Here is a 19,867-nt window from a genome sequence, read left to right as displayed (position 1 = left end):
GCGTGTGAAGGGCATAGCCACCGTCTTTTATTCCGCCTCCACCTCCGTGAGTATGGCCAAGTCATTCACTTCTTGGATCCTCATTTACAAATTGAAAATGCTGGTAGCCTTCCTGTCTGTCTTGCAGGGGTGTTTGAAGGACAGGAAGAAATAACAGTCACAAAAGGACTTCTCAGAGAATAAAGTGCTGTCTGAAGGCCAAGGGTTAATAGTTCTTTCGTTATTATTTGTGGTTATTTCTCAGAAGTGGAGGTCACCATCAGCAGCCGGTGGAAGATACAGTGGCTCTTCCATATGACCTTGACCTCTATGACCTTGGCCAACTTATTTAGAGCCTGAATACCTTTATCAATAAAACTGGGAAATAGTGAGACCATTTCCTTGGGCTTATGACTGTATAATGGTAGGCTCAAAGTCAGGATGCAAAGCAGGGTGTACAGTAAGATATCATCAACCAGTGAGCCAAAGTCAGAGGTAGAGGATGGAGAAAAAGAATCCATCATTCACAGTGGGATTGATTATAAGCTTTTCAAAATATGTTTGACTTTGTATATGTTTTCTAGATTTTCCATAATGCCAACCTACGTTTTCCATAAAGAATCACCTTTGACATTGTGAACCCCAAATATGTGAGACAGATCTCAGCCAATTTAGTACGTTTGTTTTGCCAACATTAAGGACGCATGCCCATGACACAACCTCAGGAGGTCCTGATGACATGTGCCCATGGTGGTCAGGGCACAGCTTGGTTTTATACTTGTAATAGACCGTTTTCACGCAGCCGATAGAGACATACCTGAGTCTGGGCAATTTATCAAGAAAAAGAAGTTTAATGGACTCACACAGTTCCACATGGCTGGGGAGGCCTCAATCATGGCGGAAGGTGAAAGGCATGTCATACATGGTGTCAGGCAAAGAGAGAAATGAGAGCCAAGCGAAAGGGGAAACCCCTTCTAAAACCATCAGATCTTGTGAGACTTACTCACTACCATGAGAAGAGTATGGGGAAACCGCCCCCATGATTCAATCATCTCCCACTGGGTCCCTCCCACAACACTTGAGAACTATGGGCGCTACAATTCAAGATGAGATTTGGGTGGGGACACAGCCAGACTATATCATATACATTTTAGGGAGACATGAGACATCAATTAATACGTGTAAGATGTACGTCGATTCTTACATCCAGAATCGCAGGACAGATTCCAGAAAGGCAGGACAACTCTAAGCAGGGAAGGGCTTCCAGGCCATAGGTAGTTAAGAGACAAATGGTTGCATTTTTTTTTTTTTTTTTTTTTTTGAGATGGAGTCTCGCTCTGTCGCCCAGGCTGAAGTGCAGTGGCGCGATCTTGGCTCACTGCAAGCTCCACCTCCCGGGTTCACACCATTCTTCTGCCTCAGCCTCCCGAGTAGCTGGGACTACAGGCGCCCGCCACCATGCCCGGGTAATTTTTTGTATTTTTTAGTAAAGACGGGGTTTCACCGTGTTAGCCGGGATGGTCTCGATCTCCTCACCTCGTGATCTGCCCACCTCGGCCTCCCAAAGGGCTGAGATTACGGGCATGAGCCACCGCACCTAGTGAAACTCTTTTGAGTTTCTGATGAGCCTTTCCAAAGGAGGCAATCAGATATGCATTTATCTCAGCGAGCAGAGGGATGACTTTGAGTTCTGTCTGTCATTTGTCCAGAAGGAAATTCCTTGTGAAGGAGGTAGGTAGCTTTTGAATCTTAGTAGCTATCTTTTTTTTTTTTTTTAGCAGTAGAATGAGAGGCAGGTTTGCCCTAAGCAGTTCCCAGCTTGACTTTATCCTTTGGCTTAGTGATTTTGGGGTTCCAAGATTTATTTTCCTTTCACAATATTTAGAGGATTTAATGAAAAATTAAACTTGTGTCTGTAGCATCTTTCCCAGTCTCCTGCCTCCTCCCCTGGCTGCCTTCCCCAGCCCCTCCCAGAGTCAGCTTGGTGCAGCAGGGGTGGACAGGGACAGCCTCTGGGCCCTGATGCCCTGCAGTCTACAGAGCCACCCTGCTGGAGGGGTTGGGCTGGGCAGCCTCTGCTGACTGGGGATGGTTTGGGAGTTTTACTCCGAGGCCTGCCACAGAAGGGCAGCTGTCATCCTCTCCCATGGCTGGAGACCACATTTAGGCTGCAGCCCTTAGAAGGGCGTGAAATGGACACGACCCTCTGCTGAGTTTCCACCCTGCACAAACATCTTTGGAAGCAGCACTCCTTTAATTTTCCATGGGTCCTGAGAAGAAGATGTTGCCTCAGCCCTTTGATTTTACAGATGGCGATCCTGAGGCTTAGAGAGGTTAAGCAACTTCCCTATGTCACACAGCTGGTTAGGAACTGAGCTGGGATTTAAACCCAAAGGTCTTCAAAGGTGGGACCCTTTGTGCCAGCAGGAGCCGGTCAGGGAAACATTGTGGGAGAGACAGTTAGTAGATTGCACTGGGTGGGGGGCGTTGGGGAAGGAGGGAGTTGCGGGGGAAGGGAGGGAGCATGTGCAGTGGGGAATAGTTATGCAGCCCCCACCTTGATCATGTAAGAGCAAGAAAGTGTCCCAAGACCCAAGAAGGAAGTTAGCCTAGATCTTATGCTGCAACACAAAATGTAACAATGTGACTGTGTTAAGAAACAGAAATTCAGGGCCTAAGAGGTCGGTGGAACAATGCCAGGTTTCGCTTCCTTTCCTGGGCATCTCCCCTGTGTCGCCCTTTGGCTTGGGAGTGGCAGGTCGTCCGTGAGCATGAGTGACCGGGTCCCCAATCTTTCCTCGTGGTTACAACCTCGCCTGCAGGTTCAGGCACTGTGGAGTGGGGCAGGAAGGTGGCTGGCACTATGAAGTGTCCATCAGATGCCAGACCTTTGGGTCTGCTGCCTCATCCCTCCAACAGCAAGCCAGGGCCGGTGGCTGTACTGTTCCCTCCTCCCTCATCTAGCGTCCCCTTTTCCCATAGGACGAAAGGTAGGGGAAGCTAAGAAATGATGGCACAGGATTTGAACTCAGGATTATCTAGGCTCACAGCTGCATGGCGATTCTACACCACCTTACTGTCCTAGGCAGGGCAGGAGCGCCCAGACAGGACGGGTAGCCTCTCTGAAGTTAAAATAGTAAAAAGCATAAAGGGAGCCCTTACCCGAAGCACGCAGCCGTGAAGGAGCACACAGTTCTCCTCTGGCCCCTCTCCGAGGATGGGTTCTCCTCTTCTGCGAGGCCAGGCGCACCACAGGCATCTGCCTTTGATTAGAACGGGTAGACAGGAAACATACCTGCGGTCCCGGGCCTCTCTCACACTCCAGAAATGCCATTTACAGACAGGAAAGAGGGAGAAAGGATGAGAGGAAGGGAAGGAGAACAATCGACAGCTACATGGGAGCGTCCTGGGAGGTAGGGTCACCCCAGAGACAGAAATGGGCCTCAGCCGCAGGTCAGGGCGTGGACACGGAGGCAGCCAGGCCTGATTTGCTGGGGGAACCACACTGGGTTGGTCGTAGAGAGGAGGTTTGCTGTGTATGCAGCAGCTTGTGGGGAGCCTGCTGCTGAGAGCTGGGGCTGCTGCTTCTAAGCTGAAAGGAGAAGAAGGGCACATCTTTCCAAGCCACTCAGTCCCCCAATCATAGTGCCTGGCTCCGACCTCCCACTGGGCCCATCACAAGGCCTTGAGGTTAGGGACATCAGTGACCTGCATCAGAGTCAGGGAAGAACATCCTGGCCGGGAGTGAACGAAGGAAGAGATTCACCACAGGGTCCTGGTAAATGCCTGGGAGTGAGAGGCTTACACTCACTATCTCTTTCCTCTCTGCCTGTTGTAGTTAAAAACCACGCTCTTGACTTGCTGATGTTCTGAGCTGCTTGTTGGGAGTGGAGGTGGCTTCCCACGGCTTCTTGCACAGTGTTGGCCCTGGCTCACTGTCCGCCAGGCAGGGGGAGACTGCTGCGTTCAAGGGGAGTTCTGGGTGCATATGGAACAGAATAGGGAGCCCCCAGTGGGGCAGGTGCTGGCAGCTCTTCACCGTGTCAGCTCACTCAGCCCTCAGGTCGCCCTCTCCTCAGGTGTGACCTGCAATGTACAGGTGCGGAAATGGAGAAGACCTGCGCTGGGTTCCAGAACGACACTGGGCCTGTGGAGGCTGCCAGGAGAGACCCTGCCGGATTCTCACTGTGGAGACACTGGCGCTACAGCCCAGAGAGGAGGACACTTTATTAACTTGTCACATCGAGCAAAGGCACTGGTCACTCCATTCTCTTGCTGTGCCTTGAAAAGAGGAGAGAGTGTGGAATCCGAGGCCTGGGCTGCAGCCCTGGTTGCACCAGCTCCCCAGGCAAAGCCGTAACCTGAGATGGGCCACCTCCAAGCATCAGGAAGTGTGGGCAACCGTGGGGAAGAGAAAAATAACAATGCCTGCTATCCTCACCTTCCAGGCTTGCTTTATGGGCAGAGGGGGTGACAAATGTCATTCTTTCCTGGGGGCTGCAAACCATGATTCGGGTGTCACGTGAACTGTCTCTGCAAAATACATGCAGTCCTCACCCCTGGTCCCTCAGAATGTGACTGTATTTGAAGATAAGGTCTTCAAGGAGGCAGTTAAGCCAGACTGGGGCTCTTAGGATGGGCCTGGTGTCCTTATAAGAAAAGGAGATGGCCCGGCGTGGTGGCTCACGCCTATAATCCCAGCACTTTGGGAGGCCGAGACAGGTGGATCACCTGAGGTCAGGAGTTTGAGACCAACCTGGCCAACGTGGGGAAACCCCATCTCTACTAAAAATACAAAAAAAAAACCACACAAAAAACAAAAAACAAAAAACAGCTGGGCGCCATGGCTCACACCTATAATCCCAGCACTTTGGGAGGCTGAGGCGGGCGGATCACCTAAGGTTGGGAGTTCAAGACCAGCCTGACCAACATGGTGAAACCCTGTCTCTACTAAAAATACAAAACTAGCCGTGTGTGGTGTCCGGCATTTGCAGTCCCGGCTACATGGGAGGCTGAGGCAGGAGAATTGCTTGAACCCAGGAGGCAGAGGTTGCAGTGAGCTACCATTGCACTCCATCTCAAAAAAAAAGAAAAGATTAGGATGTGGATACACACAGAGGGAAGACCACATGAGGACACAGGGAGAAGACAGCTATCAACAAGCCAAGGAGCTTGGCCTCAGAGAAACCAACCCTGCCGACACCTTGTTCTTGGACTCCTAGCTGTCAAAATTATAAAAAAAAATACATTTCTGTTGTTTAGAATGGCAGATCAGTGTCTGACACTGTGGCTGCGTTGGGCGTCAGACACAGGCAGAAAGTAAGAGAAGGGAGCAAAGGTGTCTGCTGGGACCGTCAGGAAAGGCTTCGTGTAGGAGACAGACTCAGCTTTGGTTTTCTAATCTATAAAATGGGGATGACAACAGTTCGGCTCTCAAAGCTGTCAGGAGGACAAAATGAGAGGATTCATATAAACTACTGCATACGGTACCTGGCTCCAGAGGATGCATTGGTGAATTTCAGCATAATTTCTACCATTATCATTATTAAAGGATGACGAGATCTGGGGATGGGGAATGAAGCAGCATGGGAAAAGACAGAAGACAGGGGAGTGGACAGTGAGGAACCCACTGTCCTAGGAAGGGCAGACTTCACATTGCCTGCCCCTGAGAGCGGAGAGAAAGGATGCGTTCAGTTATTGTGTGACATCAGGAGGGTGGTGTTGTTGCTATATTTTTTTTGTCATCTGAGAGGAACTTCTCCCCAAACCAGTTTTAAATACTCCTATCTGATCCATTTCCCTTGTGCCAGAGTCACCCATAAAAACTGTAAGATCTTAAGAAAGCAGTGAAAGATTCAGTCCAGGTACCTCAGTTGGCACAGTTATATGGGGGCAGATCTTCAGCATCTCCATAGATCCTGTGTTGCAGGTGAAAGCCCTCATTTGGGATCCATCAGATCCATCAGTCATTTTTTTTGAGATGGAGTCTCGCTATGTTGCCCAGGCTGGAGTGCAGTGGCACAATTTTGGCTCACTGCAAACTCCACCTCCCAGATTCAAGTGATTCTCCTGCCTCAGCCTCCCAAGTAACTGGGATTACAGGTGTGTGCCACCACGCCACCTAATTTTGTATTTTTAGTAGACACAGGGTTTCACCATATTGGCCAGGCTGGTGTCGAACTCCTGACTTCAAGTAATCCACCTGCCTCAGCCTCCCAAAATGCTGGGATTACAGGTGTGAGCCACCATGACTGGCCTCATCAGTCATTTTCTATGAGGGTCAGGGGCCATGCTTGTTGCAACCTTTTCTCTCTCTCTCTTTTTTACTTATTGCTTGACTGGCCCACTACTAATTCCTTCCTTCATTCCACAGTTATTGATTAGTGCTTTTCATGCATTGGGCCTTTCATCTGTGCTGGGTACTGGGCAGGCAGCAGCACACAAAGGACACAGCTCCTGTTTCCTGTGACATTTGTCTTACTTCAGTGTGCAGAGGACTTTGCCTCCTGGCTACCTCCTCTGGCTGGGCTAATTCCTGTAGAGAGGGAAAGGGGAGCAGAAAGCCTGTCCAGGCCGCCCATGCTCCCCAGGCTGCAGTGCTGCATTGCTGAACCTGTGTTCTGTGAGGTGAGGTTCGCCGTGGGCAACAGTGAGGGAGCCGCAAGAGAAGCTGTGAAAAACCTAACAGCAGGTCTGGGGTGGTTGCCACCAATAACACACAGGCTTTAATCCTGCTTTTATCTTAATAACCACTGTAACAAAAATTGCATTATGCACACTAATAATAGCCAGTGTATAAAGAAAGGAGTGTAGCTTACTATGATAAGGCCTCTTGCCAGGAACTGGTGGAAGGCTGAGAGCTTGCAGTCTGGAATGGCTATGATTCTTACTTGACTCTTGAATAGGGTCGGCAGACAGAACAAGTGAACTCTTACCTCCATTCCTGCACTTGTGGCAGGCAGCACCAGTCAGCTGTCACACTCATCCATGTGGATCTCTTGATCTGTCTCAGGAAAGCCACTGCCTGCTGAAATTAGCATAGGAATCAAGCCTATTTAATGTCTCACCTGGATCCTAGTGGCTTTTATGCTGAACTAGGCCCAGGGTTTCAGAGCCCAGTTTCTTGAGGGATAGATAGCCTTTGAGCTACTTTAATCAGAACCATTAGAGCCTGGGCAGCTTGTTGAAAATGCAGACTCCTGTGCTGTTCCCTAGAGCTAGGGAATCAGAATCTTTGGGGAATGTCAAAGACAGCACTCAGGTGTTTTCTTTGCAAATGTTCCTAACCACAGCTTTAGGGACTGGAATTCATACCAGGTGTTTTCTTTTGGGTCTGTGTGCTGGAGGGAGGGCGAGGGTCAGAATAAAGACATCTTGAGCCCCTCTGTGCAGAGTTAATATTGAAAAAGACAATTGTTTTCAGGCAAAAGGTCCGTTTTGTGCAGCCTCATTGGCTGTATTTGGGTGTAAGGGGCAGTTTCATGCCGGAGTCAAAAGCATAGGCTCTGACAGCCTTCTGCCCAGGTTGGAATCCCAACCCCACCACTCACTAGCTGTGATACCTTGGGAAGTTTCCTTGGCCCTTTCTGCCTTGGCCTTACCAGCTGTGACAATAAAAAATATCTCTCGGCCAGGCGCGGTGGCTCATGCCTTTAATCCAAGCACTTTGGGATGCTGAGGTGGACAGATCACAAGGTCAAGAGATCAAGACCATCCTGGCTAACATGGTGAAACCCCGTCTCTAAAAATACAAAAATTAGCTGGATGTGGTGAGGCGCGCTTGTAGTCCCAACTACTTGGGAGGCTGAGGCAGGAGAATCGCTTGAACCTGGGAAGCAGAGGTTGCAGTGAGCTGAGACCGCGTCACTGCACTTCAGCCTGGTGACAGAGTGAGATTCTGTCTCAAAAAAAAAAAAAGTCTCTAAATATGGTCAAATGTGTCCAGGGGGAGAATCACCTCCAATTAAGAGTCACTGAAGTGGAAGTTTATAGCAGATCCAGTGCTCAATGGATCTCCATGTTACCTAAGAATTTTTTTAGTTGTCATTTTGGCCAGATATAAGGAAAAATGAATCGACCATGTAAGCTATTAACTTTGGCATGTATGGGGTTCCTGAAAGTTAGAGAATAGATACTACAGCCTGTAAGGGCCTCTCCTTCTCAAAGATAACAATAACAAAAAGCTAACACTGACCAAGCCGTTGGGTCAGGCTGGGTACTGTTCTGTGTGCTTAATATACAGTCATTAATAATTTCATCCTCACAGTAGCTTATGAGGTGGATACTATAATTATTCCCATTGTACAGTGAGGAGACTAAGGCAGAAGAGACTAAGAACAACTCCCGAGGTTTTACAGCTAGTGAGTGGAAAGGTGGAGATTCTAGTCTGGGCAGAGGGTGGTCAGAGCCTGTACTCTTAACCCCTATCTGATCCTGCTCCTTATACCCACAGCAAAGAACACTTGATCCCAAATGTCAATCACACCACAGTAGAGAAACTGTGCGAGCTCAATAGGAGGCAGTCTTTTTTTTGTAACAGGGTCTTGCTCTGTTGCCCAGGCTGGAGTGCAATGGCATAATCACAGCTTACTGCAGGTTTGATCTTCTGAGCTCAAGCAATCTTCCCACCTAAGCCTCCTGAGCTGGGACTACAGGCAGGCACCACTATCCCCGACTAATTTTTATTAATTTTGTAGAGCAGGGTCTCACTTTGTTACCTGGGCTGATCTTGAACTCCTGGATTCAAGTGATCCACTTGCCTTGGCCTCCCAAAGTGCTAGGATTACAGTCATGAGCCACCATGCCTGGCCAAGAGGCAGTCTTTACAGTAGAAAAGACATGGACTTAGAGCACCATGAGTCAGGGGTTTGCTTTCTGACTCTTCACATGTCAGCTGTGTGGGCTGAACAAGTTACCAAACCCTTGTAGACATTGTGTTCCCACCAGAAAGCATGGAGATTGTGAAAGGAAATTAAATTTTGGGACCCCAAACTCACCATGGCAATGTTAATTGATAGCTTATCTTTACAGGTGCAGTTACCCCAGCCTGCCAGACACAAATGCATATTTTGTGTGTTATATAAAATGCAGATTCCCCATATTTTTCCTTTGCCCCTTTTGTTTAAGTGAAAACTGTGTGCTTCACAATATCCTGCCCTTTCCCCTTTAAATTTGGAGACCTCAAAATCATCTTGAGAGAAAAGCATTGACCTGTCTCCTGGGCACGTCCTTAACTTTGGCAAATAAATCTCCAAAAGTGATTGAGACTTGTCTCGTCGTTTTCTGTGATTGACAAGGTTAATAAGACCTACTTTGAAAGGTTACTGTAAGTTATTTGAGACAATGTATATAAAATGCCAAATAAATTGCCCAGCACCTGGTTGCTGCTTGAGAAATATTAATTCCTCATTCTTTTCTTCAATGGAAACTATTTTTGCTCTTCTTTTCAGCCTTCTCCATCAGCAGGAAGATTCTTTGTGTGTTTAACCTGGCATCATTGGTCTCATTTTTCAGTTCGTTAATCAGGGGGTTCTGCTGAATTCTGTTCAATTTTCTGAAGTCTTTCTACTGGGGAACTAGATTCAGAATCTCCAGAGCCGAGGAATGGGAGAATTACTGCAAAATTCCTACACTAACACACCTACTGTATATATACCCGTGTCTTCTGAATGACAACCTTATCCTGCTGACACAGTGCCATCTGGCCCACCCTTTGGGCCTTTCACCTACTTGAAAACTTTTTTTATTTTTTATTTCAATAGTTTTCAGTGCACCCATCACCTGAGCAGTATACACTGTACCCAATGTGCAGTCTTTTATCCCTCACCCCCTTCCACCCTTCCCTCTGAGTTCCCAAAGTCCATTATATTATTCTTATGCCTTTTCGTCCTCATAGGTTAGCTCCCACTTATAAGTGAGAACATACAATATTTGGTTTTCCGTTCCTGAGTTATTTCACTCAGAATAATGATCTCCAGCTCCATCCAAGTTGCTGCAGAAGACATCATTTCATGCCTTTTTATGACTGAGTAGTATCTAATGGTTTTTATATACCACATTTTCTGTATCCACTTACTGGTTGATGGCACTTAGGTTGGTTCCGTATCTTTGCAGTCGTGAATTGTGCTGCTATAAACGTGTGTGCATGTGCTTTTTCATATAATGACTTCTTTTCCTTTGGGTAGATGCCCAGTAGTGGGATTGCTGGATCGAATGGTAGATCTACTTTTAGATCTTTAAGGAATCACCATACTGTTTTCCACAGTGGTTACACTAATTTACATTCCCACCAGCAGTGTAATGGTGGCCCCTTTTCACTACATCCAGTCTGTTGTTTTTGACTTTTTAATTATGGCCATTCTTGCGCGAGTAAGGTGGTATCTCATTGTGGTTTTTTTTTTTTTTTTTCATAATCTTTATGCTGTTTTCTTTTTTTTTTTATTATTATACTTTAAGTTCTAGGGTACATGTGCATAACGTTTATATCATGTATAACTCCCCAATGCAATCCCTCCCTCCTCCCCCCTCCCCATGATAGGCCCCAGTGTGTGATGTTCCCCTTCCCGAGTCCAAGTGATCTCATTGTTCAGTTCCCACCTATGAGTGAGAACATGTGGTGTTTGGTTTTCTCTTCTTGTGATAGTTTGCTAAGAATGATGGTTTCCAGCTGCATCCATGTCCCTACAAAGGACGCAAACTCATCCTTTTTTATGGCTGCATAGTATTCCATGGTGTATATGTGCCACATTTTCTTAATCCAGTCTGTCACAGATGGACATTTGGGTTGATTCCAAGTCTTTGCTATTGTGAATAGTGCCACAATAAACATACGTGTGCATGTGTCTTTGTAGTAGAGTAATTTATAATCCTTTGGGTATATACCCAGTAGTGGGATGGCTGGGTCATATGGTACATCTAGTTCTAGATCCTTGAGGAATTGCCATACTGTTTTCCATAATGGTTGAACTAGTTTACAATCCCACCAACAGTGTAAAAGTGTTCCTATTTCTCCACATCTTCTCCAACACCTGTTGTTTCCTGACTTCTTAATGATTGCCATTCTAACTGGTGTGAGATGGTATCTCATTGTGGTTTTGATTTGCATTTCTCTGATGGTGAGTGATGATGAACATTTTTTCATGTGTCTGTTGGCTGTATGGATGTCTTCTTTTGAGAAATGTCTGTTCATATCCTTTCCCCACTTTTTGATGGGGTTGTTTGTTTTTTTCTTGTATATTTGTTTGAGTTCTTTGTAGATTCTGGATATTAGCCCTTTGTCAGATGAGTAGATTGCAAAAATTTTCTCCCATTCTGTAGGTTGCCTGTTCACTCTGATGGTAGTTTCTTTAGCTGTGCAAAAGCTCTTTAGTTTAATGAGATCCCATTTGTCAATTTTGGCTTTTGCTGCCGTTGCTTTTGGTGTTTTAGACATGAAGTCCTTGCCCATGCCTATGTCCTGAATGGTACTACCTAGATTTTCTTCTAGGGTTTTTATGGTATTAGGTCTAACATTTAAGTCTCTAATCCATCTTGAATTAATTTTCGTATAAGGGGTAAGGAAAGGATCCAGTTTCAGCTTTCTACTTATGGCTAGCCAATTTTCCCAGCACCATTTATTAAATAGGGAATCCTTTCCCCATTTCTTGTTTCTCTCAGGTTTGTCAAAGATCAGATGGCTGTAGATGTGTGGTATTATTTCTGAGGACTCTGTTCTGTTCCATTGGTCTATATCTCTGTTTTGGTACCAGTAGCATGCTGTTTTGGTTACTGTAGCCTTGTAGTATAGTTTGAAGTCAGGTAGCATGACGCCTCCAGCTTTGTCCTTTTGACTTAGGATTGTCTTGGCAATGCGGGCTCTTTTTTGGTCCCATATGAATTTTAAAGCAGTTTTTTCCAATTCTGTGAAGAAAGTCATTGGTAGCTTGATGGGGATGGCATTGAATCTATAAATAACCTTGGGCAGTATGGCCATTTTCACAATATTGATTCTTCCTATCCATGAGCATGGTATGTTCTTCCATTTGTTGGTGTCCTCTTTTATTTCACTGAGCAGTGGTTTGTAGTTCTCCTTGAAGAGGTCGTTTACATCCCTTGTAAGCTGGATTCCTAGGTATTTTATTCTCTTTGAAGCAATTGTGAATGGAAGTTCATTCCTGATTTGGCTCTCTGCTTGTCTGTTACTGGTGTATAAGAATGCTTGTGATTTTTGCACATTAATTTTGTATCCTGAGACTTTGCTGAAGTTGCTTATCAGCTGAAGGAGATTTTGGGCTGAGACGATGGGGTTTTCTAAATATACCATCATGTCATCTGCAAACAGGGACAATTTGACTTCTTCTTTTCCTAACTGGATACCCTTGATTTCTTTCTCTTGCCTGATTGCCCTAGCCAGAACTTCCAAGACTATGTTGAATAGGAGTGGTGAGAGAGGGCATCCCTGTCTTATGCCAGTTTTCAAAGGGAATTTTTCCAGTTTTTGCCCATTCAGTATGATATTGGCTGTGGGTTTGTCATAAATAGCTCTTATTATTTTGAGGTACGTTCCATCAATACCGAATTTATTGAGTGTTTTTAGCATAAAGGGCTGTTGAATTTTGTCAAAAGCCTTTTCTGCATCTATTGAGATAATCATGTGGTTCTTGTCTTTGGTTCTGTTTATATGCTGGATTACGTTTCTTGATTTGCGAATGTTGAACCAGTCTTGCATCCCAGGGATGAAGCCCACTTGATCATGGTGGATAAGCTTTTTGATGTGCTGCTGAATCCGGTTTGCCAGTATTTTATTGAGGATTTTTGCATCAATGTTCATCAGGGATATTGGTCTAAAATTCTCTTTTTTTGTTGTGTCTCTGCCAGGCTTTGGTAGCAGGATGATGTTGGCCTCATAAAATGAGTTAGGGAGGATTCCCTCTTTTTCTATTGATTGGAATAGTTTCAGAAGGAATGGTACCAGCTCCTCCTTGTACCTCTGGTAGAATTCAGCTGTGAATCCATCTGGTCCTGGACTTTTTTTGGTGGGTAGGCTATTAATTGTTGCCTCAATTTCAGAGCCTGCTATTGGTCTATTCAGGGATTCAACTTCTTCCTGGTTTAGTCTTGGGAGAGTGTAAGTGTCCAGGAAATTATCCATTTCTTCTAGACTTTCTAGTTGATTTGCGTGGAGGTGTTTATAGTATTCTCTGATGGTAGTTTGTATTTCTGTGGGGTCGGTGGTGATATCCCCTTTATCATTTTTTATGGCGTCTATTTGATTCCTCTCTCTTTTCTTCTTTATTAGTCTAGCTAGCGGTCTGTCAATTTTGTTGATCTTTTCAAAAAACCAACTCCTGGATTCATTGATTTTTTGGAGGGTTTTTTGTGTCTCTATCTCCTTCAGTTCTGCTCTGATCTTAGTTATTTCTTGCCTTCTGCTAGCTTTTGAATGTGTTTGCTCTTGCCTCTCTAGTTCTTTTAATTGTGATGTTAGAGTGTCAATTTTAGATCTTTCCTGCTTTCTCTAGTGGGCATTTAGTGCTATAAATTCCCTCTACACACTGCTTTAAATGTGTCCCAGAGATTCTGGTATGTTGTATCTTTGTTCTCATTGGTTTCAAAGAACATCTTTATTTCTGCTTTCATTTCGTTATGTACCCAGTAGTCATTCAGGAGCAGGTTGTTCAGTTTCCATGTAGTTGAGCGGTTTTGATTGAGTTTCTTAGTCCTGAGTTCTAGTTTGATTGCACTGTGGTCTGAGAGACAGTTTGTTATAATTTCTGTTCTTGTACATTTGCTGAGGAGTGCTTTACTTCCAATTATGTGGTCAATTTTGGAATAAGTGCGATGTGGTGCTGAGAAGAATGTATATTCTGTTGATTTGGGGTGGAGAGTTCTATAGATGTCTATTAGGTCTGCTTGCTGCAGAGATGAGTTCAATTCCTGGATATCCTTGTTAACTTTCTGTCTCGTTGATCTGTCTAATGTTGACAGTGGAGTGTTGAAGTCTCCCATTATTATTGTATGGGAGTCTAAGTCTCTTTGTAAGTCTCTAAGGACTTGCTTTATGAATCTGGTGCTCCTGTATTGGGTGCATCTATATTTAGGAGAGTTAGCTCTTCCTGTTGAATTGATCCCTTTACCATTATGTAATGGCCTTCTTTGTCTCTTTTGATCTTTGATGGCTTAAAGTCTGTTTTATCAGAGACTAGGATTGCAACCCCTGCTTGTTTTTGTTCTCCATTTGCTTGGTAGATCTTCCTCCATCCCTTTATTTTGAGCCTATGTATGTCTCTGCATGTGAGATGGGTCTCCTGAATACAGCAGACTGATGGGTCTTGACTCTTTATCCAGTTTGCCAGTCTGTGTCTTTTAAGTGGAGCATTTAGTCCATTTACATTTAAGGTTAATATTGTTATGAGTGAACTTGATCCTGTCATTATGATATTAACTGGTTATTTTGCTCGTTAGTTGATGCAGTTTCTTCCTAGCCTCGATGGTCTTTACATTTTGGCATGTTTTTGCAATGGCTGGTACCGTTGTTCCTTTCCATGTTTAGGGCTTCCTTCAGGGTCTCTTGTAAGGCAGGCCTGGTGGTGACAAAATCTCTAAGCATTTGCTTATCTGTAAAGGATTTTATTTCTCCTTCACTGATGAAACTTAGTTTGGCTGGATATGAATTCTGGGTTGAAAATTCTTTTCTTTAAGAACGTTGAATATTGGCCCCCACTCTCTTCTGGCTTGTAGAGTTTCTGCCGAGAGATCTGCTGTTAGTCTGATGGGCTTCCCTTTGTGGGTAACCCGATCTTTCTCTCTGGCTGCCCTTAAGATTTTTTCCTTCATTTCAACTTTGGTGAATCTGGCAATTATGTGTCTTGGAGTTGCTCTTCTGGAAGAGTATCTTTGTGGCGTTCTCTGTATTTCCTGAATTTGAATGTTGGCCTGCCCTACTAGGTTGGGGAAGTTCTCCTGGATGATATCCTGAAGAGTGTTTTCCAACTTGGTTCCATTTTCCCCCTCACTTTCAGGCACCCCAATCAGACGTAGATTTGGTCTTTTTACATAATCCCATACTTCTTGCAGGCTTTGTTCATTTCTTTTTCTTCTTTTTTCTTTTGGTTTCTCTTCTCGCTTCATTTCATTCATTTGATCCTCAATCGCTGATACTCTTTCTTCCAGTTGATCGAGTCGGTTACTGAAGCTTGTGCATTTGTCACGTATTTCTCGTGTCATGGTTTTCATCTCTGTCATTTCGTTTATGATCTTCTCTGCATTAATTAGTCTAGCTGTCAATTCTTCCACTCTTTTTTCAAGATTTTTAGTTTCTTTGCGCTGGGTACGTAATTCCTCCTTTAGCTCTGAGAGGTTTGATGAACTGAGGCCTTCTCTCATCTCGTCAAAGTCATTCTCTGACCAGCTTTGATCCGTTGCTGGCGATGGGCTGCGCTCCTTTGCAGGGGGAGATGTGCTCTTATTTTTTGAATTTCCAGCTTTTCTGCCCTGCTTCTTCCCCATCTTTGTGGTTTTATCTGTCTCTGGTCTTTGATGATGGTGACGTACTGATGGGGTTTTTGTATAGGTGTCCTTCCTGTTTGATAGTTTTCCGTCTGACAGTCAGAAGGACTGTCTGTTGGTCTGTTGGAGATTGCTTGAGGTCCACTCCAGACCCTGTTTGCCTGGGTATCAGCAGCAGAGGTTGCCGAAGATAGAATATTGCTGAACAGCAAGTGTACCTCTCTGATTCTTCCTTTGGAAGTTTCCTCTCAGGGGTGACTCCACCCTGTGAGGTGTGGGGTGTCAGACTGCCCGTAGTGGGGGATGTCTCCCAGCTAGGCTACTCAGGGGTCAGGGACCCACCTGAGCAGGCAGTCTGTCCGTTCTCAGATCTCAACCTCCGCGTTAGGAGATCCATGGCTCTCCCCAAAGTTGTCAGGCAGAGTCGTTCTCGCCTGCACCGCCCCCGCTGCTGCCCCTATTGGACTGCAGCTGTGCGCTGTCCATGGAGGTAGAGTCTACAGAGACAGGCAGGCTTCCTTGAGCTGCTGTGAGCTCCACCCAGTTCGAGCTTCCCAGCGGCTTTGTTTACCTACTTAAGCCTCAGCAATGGCTGGCGCCCCTCCCCCAGCCTCGCTGCTGCCTTGCGGATTGATCGCGGCAGACTGCTGTGTTAGCATTGAGGGAGGCTCCGTGGGCGTGGGACCCTCCCGGCCAGGTGTGGGATATATTCTCCTGGTGTGCCTGTTTCCTTAAAGCGCAGTATTGGGCTGGGAGTTACCGGATTTTCCAGGTGTTGTGTGTCTCAGTTCCCCTGGCCAGGAAAACGGATTTCCTTCCCCCTTGCGCTTCCAGGTGAGGGGATGCCTCGCCCTGCTTCAGCTCTCGCTGGTCAGGCTGCAGCAGCTGACCAGCACCGATTGTCCCGCACTCCCTAGAGAGATGACCCCAGTACCTCAGTTGAAAATGCAGAAATCACCGGTCTTCTGTGTCGCTGGCGCTGGGAGTTGGAGACTGGAGCTGTTCCTATTCGGCCATCTTGCTCCACCCCCCCTCATTGTGGTTTTAATCTGCATTGCCTTGATGATTAGTGATGTTGAGCATTTTTTTCATGTTTGTTGGCTGTTTGTATATTTTCTTTTGAGGAATGTCTATTCATGTCCTTTGCCAACTTTTTAAGGGGTTACTTGCTTTTTTCTTGCTGATTTGTTTGAGTTCCTTCTAGATTCTGACTTCTAGTCCTTTGTCGGATGCATAGTTTGTGGATGTTTTCTCCCATTCTGTGGGTTGTCTATTTACTCTGCTGATTATTTCTTTTGCGGTGCAGAAGCTTTTTAGTTTAATTAGCTCCTATTTATTTTTTTGTTTTTGTCGCATTTACTTTTGGGGTGTTAGTCATTAATTCTCTGCCTAAACCAATGTCCAGAAGAGTTTTTACGACATTATCTTTTAGAATGTTTATGGTTTCATCACCTGCCTTCTTTACATTTATTTATTCCTTCCTGTTTTACAAGTTCTTTGTCTCCCAGTTTTCATAACAAAGAATTATCAACGAAAATTAATAATGAGGTAGAAATTTTAATAAAGAATTCCAGGGACAAATTATAAACAAATAAGCACAAGAAAGTTACAGTTAAAAATAAAACAAAAAGACCCAGGGAGACTTTTGGTAAGAAAAGGAGGGAACTAAATGAAGATAAAATTATATAGTAAGTTGAAGGGCAATTTTGGGTGTTAGGAATCAGCCTTCACAGTGCTTTGGAGAGCGGGTCCAAAGCACTGGAGAATGGTGCATTCGAGAACCTTGGTCACATGGCTTGATAGGATCACCAGTTCACCTCTTTGGATTCATGGCTGGTCTGCCCCTTGGGGTCCACAGTGTGAAGCCCTGAGGCCTGGCTTCCTGGCCTGAAGCAGCAGGAGAGGGCAATCGTTAGAGTCTGGGCTCTGGAATCAGATGGACCTTGATTTAATCCTGGCTTTACCATTTACTGCATTGAATGACCAAGGACAAATTATCTCCTTCTTCAAGACTGCAGCTTTGCATGGGTGAAGTTGTAAAACTGGTGGTAATAACAACACCTCTCATAGGAGAGTTATAAAGCAATGCATTTAAAACATTGAACATAGCACCGGATGCATTGTAAGCTCTCAATGAACTTTACTGATGGGATAGTAATGGTGATAACATGATTGCCTACTTATAAATGTCTGCTCTGGTTGTCTTGTCTATTTATATGTATGAATATACATGACTATATGTCCATGAAAAGCTAAAATACATATGCATGTACATGTATACATATATGCATTTGTGTATGTGTGTGTATGTACAAATGTATGTATTATAGCTTTTCACGTACATGTAGTTGTGTCCTGCACACAGCTGGTTTGTGTGCATCTCATCTCTTCCCAGCTGTCAGCTCAGTAGTGTCATATTGGTAGTTTACCATGGTGGGAATATTTTATAGCATGGAAATTGGTAAACTTATGCATCAGGGGTTTTTCCCCTCAGAGAGCCAGTTTACCAGCATACCACTGTGTATATATACCTTGCATCTCCAATTAGATTCAGAATTCCTTTAGGACTCAGGATGTTCTGTTTTCACCCTTTGATCCCCACAGGGCTTTGCGTGTGTCTTTTGTGCAGTAGGCTTCAAAGGGTGGCATGAGTCAATAGCATGGAGGGTGAGTGGATAAAAACAAGGGAAGGGATATAGCAGAGTAGACTTAATAAAAGGGAAAGAAGAAGTTGTTTCAGAAAAACTGGTAAATAAGTAGCCAGGAACAGAGAGAAGGAGTAAGGAGAGGGCGTTCTCAGATGAGTAAAATGGTTTGGTGACAGAAAAGGACTTAGAAATGTAAAGTCCAGAAAGAAAATGGAATTCAGGGTAAGAGTAGATTTCCTATGATTTCAGACTGCTGCTGGTAGTGTATTTTTTGAGTTCCAGTCTTTTAGATGAGTGGCATTTATTTCAGATGTTGAGATAATTAAAGAATTGTTTACAAGAGAAAAAATTGGACTCAATCTAATGTTCAAGAATAAGGGATTGGTAAAATAAGTAGGATACATTTATTTTATAGAATAATTTTGGGTCAAAAAAAAGATAGAAAATTCCAATAAGATATGATGAGAATAACGACAAGAAGCATGGAAAGCTGGAAGAATGGTATGATAATACGCAGGAGAAAAGGCAGATTAGAAGCGGCAGCTATAATCTCACTTTTATATAAATATATGTGCAGAGAAAAATATCTGACAGGGTACACATTAAAACACTAATGGTAGTTGTTTCTGAATAGAGTGATTTTTTTTCCTCCACTATGTACTATTTGCCCTTTTTTCTCTTTTTTTTTTTTAATTTCAAATACATTTTTATTTATTTTTAATTTTTAATTTTTTTCCCCTATTGATGGGTCTCTAGAGAAATGCATTGCCCAGGCTGGTCTCGAACTTCTGGGCTCAAGCCATACCCACCTCCCTCAGACTCCCAAAGTGCTGAGATTATAGGCATGAGCCACCATACCTGGTCTAAAATACATTTTAATTAAAAAAATCAAAATGTGTTTTCCACATTAGTCTCTTTCTGTCCTTATCTCTGTCTTTGTCTCTATATATTGTCTTTACTGATAGCACTGAATTTTAAGATCACGGCTGCTTTAAGATTAACAAAGTGATTAAGACCTGTGGGCTAAGAAACGATTTTCTTTGACTTGCAAATGTATCCAGATGAAAAGTCTTCCAGTGTAACAAATTGCTGTAATAATCCTTGAACACTTGGCAAATGCCTTTGATTGGGAAAAGTCAGTTGCATGAACTGGGGCTGTCCTGAAGAATTATGGAGTCTGCATCTGGGGTGCAGGGCAGGCGTGCAGTGTCTAACAGGGACTCCCCAGAGCAGCTGGAGACCCGGAGGGCCCCACCAGAATGACAGGGAGGTTCCAAATACACCAGCCTCCCACAAACGTGGCCCTGGCGATCTAAAGATCTTCACGTCCCAGGACGGCCCTATCAGATTCAGTGTCTAATGAATGGCAGGTGTTAGGAGGCAGGCAGGGGTTTCCTGTGGCAAATTCCTGATTCACAGCTGGAAGATGGATTTCTGCCCTCAGGGAAGCGGTTTAGTGGAAGGTGGTGGGAGTTAGCTGAAATTTCCAATAAAATGCAGTCAGAGCAGTGAGCTAGTGGGCACAGGAGAGCCTCAGTCAGTGGCTCAGTTATCGTCTAGTAGAACAATGGAAGAATTGGCAATTTTCTTCGTATTTCATTTTCTTGAGATGCAGGATGGTGAAATAGCGAAGAGCCTGACTCTGGAAGTAATGAGAAGGGGTTTAAGCTCTGGCTCTGTGTGCATCTCGGGTAGGTTACCTGAGTACTCTATCTCAGTTTATCAGCCCATGAAATGGACGTAGAGTCTCTGCC

The sequence above is a fragment of the Trachypithecus francoisi genome, unplaced genomic scaffold (assembly GCF_009764315.1).
Source record: "Trachypithecus francoisi isolate TF-2019V2 unplaced genomic scaffold, Tfra_2.0 Lachesis_group3, whole genome shotgun sequence".
In the NCBI taxonomy this organism is placed as follows: Eukaryota; Metazoa; Chordata; class Mammalia; order Primates; family Cercopithecidae; genus Trachypithecus; species Trachypithecus francoisi.
This window is presented reverse-complemented; position numbering follows the sequence as displayed.